This window comes from Rhinolophus ferrumequinum, chromosome 10 (genome assembly GCF_004115265.2).
Source record: "Rhinolophus ferrumequinum isolate MPI-CBG mRhiFer1 chromosome 10, mRhiFer1_v1.p, whole genome shotgun sequence".
Taxonomy (NCBI): Eukaryota; Metazoa; Chordata; class Mammalia; order Chiroptera; family Rhinolophidae; genus Rhinolophus; species Rhinolophus ferrumequinum.
Window position 1 is genome coordinate 38833584 of NC_046293.1, and position 13118 is coordinate 38846701.

Here is a 13118-nt window from a genome sequence, read left to right on the forward strand (position 1 = left end):
TGTACACATTATAAAACAGACACACATAGAGTACTTTTTTTAGTACAAATATAGTACATTTGTGAAGGATAATACAAAATACATGTATTTTATTTTATACAAGTATGTAGTATTTCTTCTCACATTCTGATGACTTCTGATATATGTAATCGAACTGTAGTATTGCAGGATTGGGACCTATCTTTGAGAGGACTGAAGAAATTCAGATGCCTTCAGGAGTTCTACTTTGTTTTTCTTTTTTCTCGTTCCTTAATGGCTTCACTTTTCCAGACGAGCTTCTCCTTGGGGCTAGGACGATGGCTGCTGGCTGTGGGCTCATTTCTTCACAGATTCCACTTATTTATTCAACAAATTATGAATGGAATGTATAGTCTGTGCCGGGCACTCACTGTAGTAGGTGTTGGAGATACAGCAGTGAGTACTAAAAAGAAATATAAAGTCCTAAGTGCTATACAGAGAAGTAAAATAAAGTGACAGTGATTAAGTGGCTGCTTACAAAAGCCTTTGTCCAGAGGGGACATTAAAGCAGAGATTGGAATCACAAGAAATAGCCAGTCATGCAGATATCAGGAATAGCTCAGGCAAAATTTCTAAAGTCGGACTGAACTTGCATGCTAAGGAAGCTGAGATAAGGCAGCTGGATTCTGAACTCACTGGATTAGGAGAGTTTTGCAGTCAGAAAAAAAAAGGGGGGCTTTCCCTTTTCTTTCTGGTTGGAAATGTCACAAGTAAAGATTGATTGACCCAGCTGGAGTCAGTTTCCTATCCTTAGGTCTAATTATTATGTCTGAGACATATGTTATTTTATTTAACACAGCTTGGATTAATTGCCTACCCTTATGGCTAGAAGTTTGGAAAGAAGGGTGTTGGGCTGGCAAAATGAAGAGATGGCACTTACCATAGGCTTTGTGGATCAAGAGTGTTTCATTTTGTTAGCTAAGAGTTCCGTTTTACATACTTGAAGATACCTATTGTTTCTTATCTTAGTTGACTTTTTAATCTAGGCTAAACTTTTGTAGTGTTTTCAATTTCTCTTTATTCTTCTATTAAATAAATCTTTAATAGCATGTAGTACTTTAACATTGCATGCTATTGGTGAGGGTGGATAGAGAAGATGGATGTCTCAGGGCATCCTATGAATATATCTATTCCATTCCCTGAATAGCTGTTAATGTGTAAAGGATATATGTCATCTGGGGACTCTCGAAACTTCATTTCCTAAAGCAAGGAAATTGGCCAATGTACTTTAGAAAGCATTTCTTAAGTTGAAAACAAAAGGGGTTTCCATATGTCTCTGCATAACTGAAAATACTTTGTTAATCCATATAGTTTCATCTTCTAGATATTCTGAGTAGCATTTTTGAGTGTTATTTTTGCTTATTGGTTTTTGGTGGTATTAAAAACTTTGATGTCATATGGTAGTGAGGGTTGCATATTTGAATTCTGTATAACAATAAATAGACATAATATTAACTCATATTGATATCACTATCATGACTAAACTGGGTACTAGATTCTGATTCTGAAATGATGAAGTTACAGCATATCAGTAATATGTGATGCTAAGTGACAATCTTACTTTGTCAAGTCACATGGAATAGGTGCCTGTAAAGAAACACAAGCTAATTTTCATAAAGAAGTGAATGTGAGGTACACTGTTAATAAACTGTGCAATAACTGTAGTATTTGATATCATGTTCTTTTTAAGAAATTTCTTTTTAAGAAACCGTGCCTTATTTATTCAATTTACAGTGCTGGAGGTAGGTTAGTTTTGATTTCTAACCTAGAAAGGACTCTTTCTTACATCAGAGTTCCAAGGTGAGCTTTGTGTGTTTGAGTACTTAATTTAGATGTTGAAATGTTGTATATTATGGATACTAGAGGCTTTACAAAATCCCCAAGAAATAAAGCTCTATGGTGAACTACTTTGCTTTACTATTATTACAGAATTTTTTAACAACGCATTTCTGTGTTGTAATTTTGGGTTTTGTACATGTGGGTTGTGAGAAATAAACTGGAAATCTTGTCTCTGTGGGTTGGAATCTGGTGTGGCTTCCAATGGCAAACAAAATATTTCAGCTTGTGAGTGCCAGGTAAAATGTTAAATGGACTTTCCATAGGGTAGAAACTTCTAAAGCCAAATAATGTAAAGTGATTTTATAGTTGCAGACAGACTACTGTTGACTTACAGTTGGTTTTGTTAACGTAGTGGGAAATCAGTAGCCAGTTAAGCAAACAACTAAAGAAATATCTTTGTACATTCTTAGTACAGCTTGTGCCCGTTCACTTTGTCCCAAGTTTTTTGGGGAAGAGTTCTGACATGACATGCCAAGACTTGATGTCCTAACAGTGTTGTTGCTTTTATTTTCTTTATGCTTTTTAAATAGCAGGTGTATTTCAAGATCTAGAATATCTTAATTTGTTTAAAGGACTTCCCCTAGAAGAATTGAAATGAGTAATTTTAGATTTTTAATTGTATAATACTTAAATGAAGATATGTGTGTTTTTTTTTTTTTTCCCTTTTTAAAAATTTATTTGAGAATTTTAGGAAGGAACGTTGTAGTACTATTAGGGTGGCCAAATTTAGAAAGCTCTAGGTGAATTTATTGTCTTTCAGCTTGCATTATTCTTATTTATATGACTGGCTGGAGATGTCACTTGTAATTTGAGGTCTACATCTGGTTTTCTGTTAAGCGAATCTGATCCAGACCCAGCTATCTTCAATGGTGATTTTCCCAGCTGTAAATTCGGAACTTGGCATTGCAAACATGTGGTTTTGTGTAAGTAGAATTCAGATTGTGATGTTTTCTGTCACTTCATAATTCTAATTTTAGAGTTTCAGATTTTAAAGCAGAGTAATTCACTCCAGAAAAGTCTGAAATCTGTGATTTTCCACACATTGCCAGGAACATTGATGGTCAATGGTTAGAATCATATTGAATATCCTTTATTAGAAATATGGTGGAGCCTTTTACTTACCCACTTGTAGAATTGTAATCATGAATTTTCTATCTTTTATTTACAAAACTACAGGAGACCCTTTGTATTTGCATTCTTAAATTTCTTGGAAACACAGAGATATTTATGGAATTTTCCTGCATTGGTAATAAAAAGGGAAGACTGGGGAATAAGGCTAGAGCATGAACCACTTACTGCTTTTTGTCTTACTTAAAAAATTTTACCTTTCAAAATATTGGTCTGAATTGCACAGGGTTTCATTTGAACATTGCAGGTCCCACTAAGTCTTTTCTTGTAGCTATTATCTACCTGTGTAATACCATCTATTAGTTTATAAATGCCTTGAGGGCAGAGATTACTATATATTCATCTTTATATTTTCTTATATTTAGTTCCTCACTTAATAACTTAGAGTAAGTATAATAGGTTGGTTGAATTCAATTGGATTGACTTGAATCAGAGGGGAAGAATTAGGCAGATGGAAAAACAGGGTTAACCTGAGGAAAATTAAGTCTTGTTCTCTTTCTAGGTAGCTTGTTTTAGTTTAAGTAATCAAGAATGGTGATACTTTATTCACCTTTAAAACCCTTATGATTGACTAGTCAGAAATTGTAGGGTATCCTTGTTTTGTTACCGACTAGCAATTCACTTTTCAATGAGCTGCTCTGTATAATAATTCTGGTGGTTAAAAAATGCCATTATTTTGTTTCAGGCGATAATACTTATAAATTAATTTCTAGACTAATAATCTTTAGTTCTTTCCCCCACCCTCCACATTAAAAGATTAATATGTAATTCGCATGTACTGAAATGTACAGATTGGAGGTATATAGTTTGTTGAGTTCTGATATGAACTGCGTAACTATACTCCAGTCAAGATACAAAACATTTGCATTTCTCTAGAAAGTTCTTTAGTTCCACTTGCAGTCAGTCTCTCTCCATACCCACCACTTTATCCCTTTCCCTGATTTACTCGTCTACTTTTTATTACATAGATTAGTTTTATCCGTTCTTGAACTTCATATAACTGGAATTATACAATATGTGCTCTTTGTGGCTGGCTTACTTTGCTCAATGTAATGGTTTTGATTTTTTTTTTTTGATTATAAATACTGTCTCGGTCTTTTTTGAGACATATGAGGTATGATAAAAAACTATGGTGAATATTTAAATTAAAAAAATGAATTACAGTAAAAGACACATTGTCGTTAATTCTCCTTAAAATACTCCTACTTGCTTCAAACACATTTATCCCATTGTTCTTGCCACTTTCTGAAGCATTTCTGGAAGTCCTCTTTCTTGAGTGTCTTTAGTTGCTCTGTTGTGGCTGCCTCTATGTCCTGAATCGATTTGAAATGTTTACCTTTCATGGTCATTTTGACTTTGAGGAAGATAGTACAGAGAGTTCCTGTATACCCCAGACCCATTTTCCCATTATATTAACATTTTACATTAATATGATACATTTGTCACAATTCATGAAGCAATATTAATACATAATTGTTAACTAAAGTCCATAATTTATTCAAATTTCCGTAGCTTTTACCTATTCTTCTTCTATTCTAGAATCCTGTCCATGATACCATGTTACATTTACTGGTTATGTCTCCTTAGTCTCCTCTTGGCTGGATGGTTTCTTAAACTTTGATTGTTTTTGATGACATTGATAATTTTGAAGAGTATTGGTCAGATATTTTGTAGATTGTCATTCAATTGGGATTTGTCTGAAATTTTCCTCATGATTAGACTGGAATTATGGGTTTTTGGGGTATGACCACAGTGGTATTTTCGTCACTTCATATTAAGGATACATACTATCAATCTGACTTACCACTGTTGATGTTGAACCTTAATCATCTGGCTGAAGTAGTATTTGTCAGATATTTCCGCTATAAAATTATTCTCTTTCCTCTCTTTCCATACTGTTCTTTAAAGAATGTGGAATTGGGAGACTTAATATTATTGTTCTTACACACTTTTAATGTATATTTTGCCTCACTAAAAAAAACACAGAAGCAAAAAAAAAAAATGTGGAGTTACACTATTTCCTTGATGGTGGGATAACTACATAAATTATTTGAAATTTTTCTACATGGAAGATGTGTCTATTTTGTATTTATTCAGGCATTTATTTATATCAGTATTGACTTCATGGATATTTATTTTATACTTTGAGTTACAATCTAATATTACTCTTTTTGTTACTCAAATTGGGCAAGCTTTGACCAATGGGAGCTCTTCCAGTTGGCCTTCATTTAACTTATCCTCATCACTTTGCGTTGGTGTGTGTGTGTGTGTGTGTGTGTGTGTGTGTGTGTGTGTGTTAGTACTTACTTTCTGGCACCATAAGATTCTCCAGGCTCATCTTTATGTTTTCTGTTTCAGTTCAGGAGAATGAGGTTGGATTATTTAGTAAATAGTTCTGGCACATCTGGCTATCCATTTTGAGGGAAATAAAATTGGATCCCTATCTTACACAACAGACTAAAGTAAATCCCACATGGAAAGACTTGATAATAAAAAAAAAATCTGCACTAAATGTAGTTGATTACATATGTGTATTCTTGGGGTGCAGGAGACCTACACATCGTTATAAATTACAATCTATAAAGAAAGAAAGATATATTTGACTGTATGAAGCTTAACTTTTGAATGAGAAAATATACTATAGAAATAGTGAGTTTTGTAAAAATATTTGCAATGAAGAAGAAGGACAAAGTTGATATCTGTTATATGAAATAACTGCTTAGATTTTGACAAAAAGGGAGCAAACAGCAGTATGAGAAAATGAGCAAAAGATTTGAAGAAGCAAATCCGAATGGCCAGTAACATATAAACTATTGAAACTCACTAGTAGAAAATGCGAATTAGAGTAACAATGTAATATAACTTTATATCAAACTGCCTCCTATACCCCCACTCTTCATGAAAACAAAATAATAAAATCAGAAAAGAAAGAAAAAAAGGACCAGTAATAATCTTTTGCTTGCAGAGACCTAAGGGAAAAGGTTATTTTTATATTTTTTTGGTAGAAAGGTGGTTTAATGGAGCCATTCAGGGATTGGGAGAAGGGAGAATGGGGAATTATTGTGTAATGGGTACAGAGTTTCAGTTTTGCAAGATGAAAAGAGTTCTGGAGATGGAAGGTGGTGATTGCATAACAATATGGCTATACTTAATACCACTGAATTGTGCACTTAAAAACGGTTAAAATGGTAATCTTCGTTATGTTTATTTTATCACAATAAAAAATAATGACAATACTGTTAGCAGCTATATGCCAACTATTTTTTTAAACTTTAGAAGAAATAGACACATTTTTAGAAAAATATTACTTAACAAAAACTGGGGGAGAAATTAAAAGTCTGATTCATCCTATAATTATAAGAAATTGAATCTTCCCACAAAGAAAACAACAAGCTCAGATGATTTGCTAAGCAAGTTTGTACCCAAATTTTAAGAAACAGTTTATTTGTTCCAATCTGATGCAGTCTCTTAATTAATAGAAAAAGGACATTTTCCCAGCTGGTTCTGAAAGTACTACATAACCCTAATATCTAAAATAGATAAAGACATTACAGAAAATGAAAATTACAGATGTATTTCACTCATGAATGTATATGTAGTAATATGAAACAAGATATTAGCAAATTGTAACCAACATTGTAAAACAAGACAAGCACTATTACCAAGTTGGGTTTATTTCAGGTATGCAAGGATGGTTTACTTATATGATCCATAAATGTAAATGATGACATTAAAAGACTAAAAGAGAAAAATAATATTATCATTTCAATAGTTACCAAAAAAAGCATTTTATAATCCAGGTAAATTCATAATATGACTGCCTAGTAAATTAGGAAAAGGAGGATGTTCTTTAACCTGTTGGGATGCTTGAAAAAACAAACAACCCACCAATAATCAATGATTAGCATACATCTTAGGAAATAATAGGAATAATAGGAAAATACTAAAATCATTACCTTTAAAAACAGGAATGATATAGGCATGGTTGTTATCACCCATTTTAGTTATTGTTACTACATAACAAATCATCCCAAACTTAATGGCATAAATCAACTATTTTCTTATGCTTTTGGAGGATCAGGAACTTGGACAGTTTGTTACTGTTCCACCTTTTCTAATGCCTCACTGGGATGACTTGAACACTGGAGGTGACTTGATGACTATGGGCTGGGATCATCTGGAAGCATCTTCATTGATATATCTGGGGATTTGATTCCAGCTGCTGCCTGGGAATGCAGGCAATCAATTGGAAACTTTACATGTGGCTTCTCCAGGTGGCCTCGCTAAGTGGGCTGGTTTGGCTTTTCTCAAATCGTGGCAACAAGGTTCCAAGTGCAAGCAATACAAGAGTACAAGACAGAAGTTCATTACATTTTTATGACCTAGGTGGGGAGTCACACAGTGTTAATTCTGCTGTACTTGTTGTGGAAGTCATAATGTAAAGTCCCCATACAGGTTCAAAGGGAGAGATCAGAGACTGCAATTCATTGGGAGGAATACAGTGATGCATTCTTAGAATGTGTGGTTGGGCAATATTTTTGATATGATCTTTGAACAATATAATCACCACATTTCCTCTTCTACGTAGCATTGTATTGGAGGGCATAGCCAGTGCTTTAAGCGAAGAAAAGGGAATTAAAGGTAAAAGAATTGGAAAGGGAGAAATAAAACTGTTGTTATCTGGAGGCAATATGATAATTTACATACAAAATCAAAAGATTGTAGATGAGTTATAAGACATAAGAGTTTAGCAAAGGTGAATGGATGTAAGATTAATATACAGAAGTCAATTGTATTGTTATACAATAGCAACAAATAACTAGAAAATGTAATTTAAAAGAAGGCATTAAAATAGTATCATAGAATATTAGCATCTAGGAATAAACTTAGCAGGAGATATGCAAGACTTCTTTAGGGAAATTGTAAGATTTCATTAATAGGCAATAAAAAAAGACTGAACCATGGTTTATCTTAGTCATACCATATACCATGTTTGTGGACAGGGGGGCTCAAAATATCATAAAGGTTTCACTTTTACTGAAATAGTTGTATAGCCAGAAACAGATCCACACGTTTATAGAACTTTGGTATATGAATAAGATGGCATATCAGATTAGTAAGAAAAGAAGTTAGAATTCAGTAAATGAAATTGGAAAAAATCCATATTGACCAAAAAAAAAAAGATTGGATCTCTGCCTCTACTGTATACAAAAATTAAGCTGCAGATGTGTTAAGTATTAGGTTGGTGCAAAAGTAATTGCGGTTTAAAAGTTTAAAAATAATTGCAAAAACTGCAATTACCTTTGCACCAACCTAATACTTAAAATGTCAAAACTAAAATTTTAACTTTTTTTGTGTAGAAAGTATTGGTGTATGTCTTTGAAACCTAGGAATAGGGCAGGATTTTAAAAATAAGACTAAAAACTGGTAAATTATTATGAACGAAATAGATTGATATAATTAACATTACATTAACAACATTTGTTCATCAAAAGCTACCTAAAGTAAGTGAGTAGACGGGGTATAAACTAGAGGATGTTTACAATATACACAGCTGACAATAATTAATATCAAGAATATTAAAAAAACCATACAAGTCAAAAAGCACAGACAACACAGTAGAAAAATAATGAGAGATAAAAATAGGTGTTTCACAAAAGAGGGACCATATGTGATTAATCATATGAAGAGATTTAAATTTCATTAATGATTGGAAAAATCCAATTAAGTACACAGTGAGATACCACTTAAAACCAAGTTGTGGACAGCATGAAGATTCACAGTACTTTTATATATTGCTTTTGCAAGTACGATTTGTACAACCATTTTGGAAAATAGTTTTTCATTATCCTGTGAAGTTAAACATAGACATACCTTACAACCCAGTGATTTTACTTGTAGGCATATACCTAAGAGAAATTCTGTGTATATGCAAAAGTACATATGTTGGAGAATGTTCAGAGCAGTTCTATTCTCAAAATATTGTACACTAACCAAATGTCTTTTGATAGGAAAATGATTGAATAAACTGTGGTGTATTATAGTCAAAAGAATGAATGGTAGCTAAAATAATATTTGCAACATAATTTTATGTGCAAATTGAAGCTCCCAAATTTATACATCATGGGATATCGTTTAAAAGTAGCTAAAATAAAAATAATATGCTTTTTGGTAGTAGAGGTAAATGAAACTTCATTAATTTGAAAGCAAGGGAATGGTGAAAAATAAATTTAGGATTGTGAGTCTAGGGAGAAACAGGGAGGCATTATATGTAATTTATTGTTAGGATCTTCGGTTTTCGGCTGAGTGGTGGGTTTCCATATGTATGCTAATTTTATTAAACAAACAAACAATCAGATGCCTTGAGGGTGGAGTACGACTGGTAAGAATGATATGTAGCTAGAATAAAGTGAGTCAGGTGAGTTACAGATGAAGTCAGAGAGGACTTGGGGGCCTCCAATTATATCTAATAGAAGAGTAAACAACTTTTCAACAAGGATTTAAAGCTGTCTGTGATTAAAGTATTTGAACACTGAGGTATTGAGTTTATGATTTCACTCTTGTGTACTCAAGAATTTTGTGCTTGTTGTACCATAATAGTCATGTTCTAGATAGATTAGATTATTAGATATGTCTGTCCAAGTAAATGAGACTTCACTATAAATAGAAAAGAATATGGATTAAAGCATAAAAAACCATGAAGGTTATGAAACACTTTATTATTTTAAATTGGTGATCGTCTGCACTTTATGATGTCAGCACTGGTTTTACTGTGTTGTTATCTAACACTTTTTTCTATTGTTTGTTGTATAGAGTGCCTTAATATTGGCTATAATTATAGGCTTTTCAGAGGACATATTTTTACTTTTCATCATTAGTGCCAGTGCAATTCACAACTTTGTCTTCATGCTTATTTTGCTGACATGCCAGGCTCCAAAGCTTGTTTCCCATAGAGACATGGATTTGTTATTATTGTTTTGAAAGATTTGGAGTGGAGATTGACATGATGATAGTTTTAGAGTTTAGAGCTCTTTATGAAGAAGAAAGGCATTTGATTTTAGTCATAGAATAATATACTTAGAGGATTTTATAAGGCCATGTCTTAGAAATCATCTTATCAACCAGTTCATTTTATGTATGAAGAAACTGGTCAAAGGAGGTGTGGTGCTTTGGTCAGAGTCGTGTTCAGATATAAATCCCTGTATGATTGCAGGATATGAATGTGCTAGAGATGAAGATGGTAGCAGTAATTAGGTTACAAAGGTCCATAAATTTGTGTTAAGAATTTTGACTTAATGCATAAGATGATGAAGAGCTATTGAAAGGTTTTAAATAGATGGGTATTTAGAAGGATCACTTGGGTAGCGGAGTGGAGAGAGGAGTGGAAAGCAAGCTAGAAGCAGAGAACGATTTTAGAGGCTGATGCTATAAATAATCCAGAAGAAGGTAAACTAGAAGCAGAGAATGATTTTAGAGGCTGATGCTATAATCCAGAAGAAGGTAATGGTGGCCTTAACTAGGGTGAAGGTATTAGGGATTGAGTGGAGTAGATGGAGTCTAGAGGTATTTAGGACATAGGATTTGCTGATTGATTGGACATAGGTTGTGGGAGAGAGGAAAAGGAAGGAGGCAAAGGTGACTCCAGGTGTTTGTCTTGGCCAACTACGTTGTAGATGGTAGTACCAATCACTGGGCAAAGGAATCCCAGAGGAAGAGTAAATTTGAGGTGCATGGGAGGTATCTTGAGATCAGTTCTGGTTGTATTGAATTTGAGTTGCCTGTTAGATTGAAAGAAAAACTATTCAGTTGTCCGTTGGGATCTGTAGCTCAGTAGATGGATCTGAACTCAAGGTTCCTTAGTGTATGTTTGTAAATGAATACAAAGGAGAGATTGAGGTAGTCCAAGGAGTGTGTTTGAAGTGAGAGAACAAGAAGGGCTAGGATGAAGTGCTTAGCACACCAATGTTTATAGAGTAGGTAGAAGATCCTGCAAGGGAGCTTCGGAAGAAGAAGTCAGAAATAGGAGGAAAGAGGAAAGAAGTGTGGTTGTCTTGCAAACTACGAGGTGAGAGTGTTTTGAGAAGGAAAGACTGGTCAAATGCTGTTAGTGTTCAAATAAGACAAGGAATTGAAAGTGTCTCTTTCATTTAGTGAAAAGGAGGTAATTGGTTGCAGGCTTGGGCTGTAAGAATAGAGCATTTATGAAGTTGAGTTGTGAAAGGGAGAGGGCTGTGGTTGGAGAAGAATGTATAGTTGAGATGGTTTTGCTTTTGTTTTTGTTTTGTTTCATTTTTATTTTTTAATTTAAAAATTTATTTTTCAAGTTTTATTAAATTCATTGGGATGACATTGGTTAGTAAAATTGTATAGGTTTCAAGTGTACCATTCTTTTTTTTCTTTTCTTTTTAATTAAAGTTTAATGGGGTGTCAAGTGCACCATTCTGTAATACATCATTTTTAACATGTAAGACCTGGAGCCTGTTTCAGTGTTAATAGGAAGGAGCCAAATAAGAGGAGAAAGTTGAATATTTAAGAGAGGGAACAATTGAGAGAGCCAGGTCTCTGAGAGCACAGATGAAGGAATTAGCTTTAAGTAAGAGAGAGATCCCTCTTTCTTTGTGAGAAGAATAATGTGGAATAGCTGAGTACAGATGCTGGTAACTACCCAGTGTGCCAAAAAGATGTATACACGTTTTAAGAAATGAAAAATTATTAAAATTGTAATACTCAATATATACCGACAACAAAAGATGAATACAAGTCACATTTGACTTCTGCAATTCAAAAGGTGCTCAAAGTGGTTACCATCAGCATCCAGACACTTCTGATTATGGCGAACTACTGCTTGAGCAACGTTGACCAAAGTGTCCACATGTATACATTTTTTTGGCACCCCTGGTATATAGTGTTGGTAGAAAGTTAAGGGACTTCTCTTAAAATGCCTTCTGTTTTTTCTGTTAGCTGGAGGCTTGGTAATGTTCTTTGATTACTGATAGGAATAGAAAGGTTGGAAGTCTGGGGAGAGTTGAGAATCTTTATAGTTTTCTGGAGAATGAAAGTCTTAACTAGAAAAAAGTGGGTGTGGTAGGCAGCACTGTGAAGCCAGTTGAAAATGGGAAACAAATTTTTACAGTGAATTCTCTGATAGTTCTCAGCAAAAGACAGGTAATTGTATATTGTTGGTGATTCTTGGGGGGAGCCATCATCAGTTGCCTGGTAACCACTCCAGATTCTGAATTAATTGAGAAATAGAAACGAGTCATAGGAATTAGAAAAATGACTCTATTGTTAAAGGTTTAATGTAAATGCGATTTGGACTGAGGCCGAAATGAAATCTCCCATAAGTTCTCTACTGAATTAAATTCACTCATCTAGTCACAGGCTAAAACACATCTCCACGCTAAGAAAATGAAGTTTTTCTCTTGTAAGATTCTCTTATGAGAGCTGGACTAGCAGAAGAATATATGTGCACAGAGTTCCCAGTGAGGACTCCAAGGAGCTTGTACTGTGCTTGCACGCTAACCTTTATATATTAATCTCACCCCACAGAGAACCTATGGATATCCTGCTCTCACCATTATTATTTTTCTCTTGGAAAGAAGTATAGAAGGTAGAGAAAGTGACTATAGTTATTTCCTCAATCTAGTTTCCTTCTATCCAGAGAAGGCCTGTGTTCTCTTTTAAAGTGCAAGAAGAGGTGATATACCATGTTTCCCCGAAAATAAGACTAGGTCTTATATTAATTTTTGCTCCAAAAGACGCTTTAGGGCTTATGTACAGGAGATGTCATCCTGAAAAATCATGCATGCTAGGGCTTATTTTCTGGTTAGGTCGTATTTTGGGGGAAAGATGATATCAACCCCCTATCATTCATTGAGGGTTGAGATTTTGCCAGATAGGAGAAGTGCAGTTCTTACAGTGAGCATGTTTAGTTGACAACAGGATAGCCATATAAAAATAGTCATTATTTTGTTGGGAATATATCACTGGCCCCAGTGAGGTGGTTAATTCGGGAAAATTTGGGCATAGCATTAAGATTATGAGAGTGAATACATTCTTTGAAGGAGGTGATAATAAGATAAGACCAGAGGTTCATCAGCTGAGGGAAAGATTTCCATTAAGGAGTTGGGGGT

General features: G+C 34.1%; 1 protein-coding gene across 4 annotated transcripts in view; it reads left to right on the plus strand.

The window, feature by feature from the left end:
• Positions 1 to 13118, plus strand: part of CCDC91 (coiled-coil domain containing 91) — a 290110-nt gene that overhangs the window by 38203 nt on the left and 238789 nt on the right. The window lies entirely within an intron of this gene.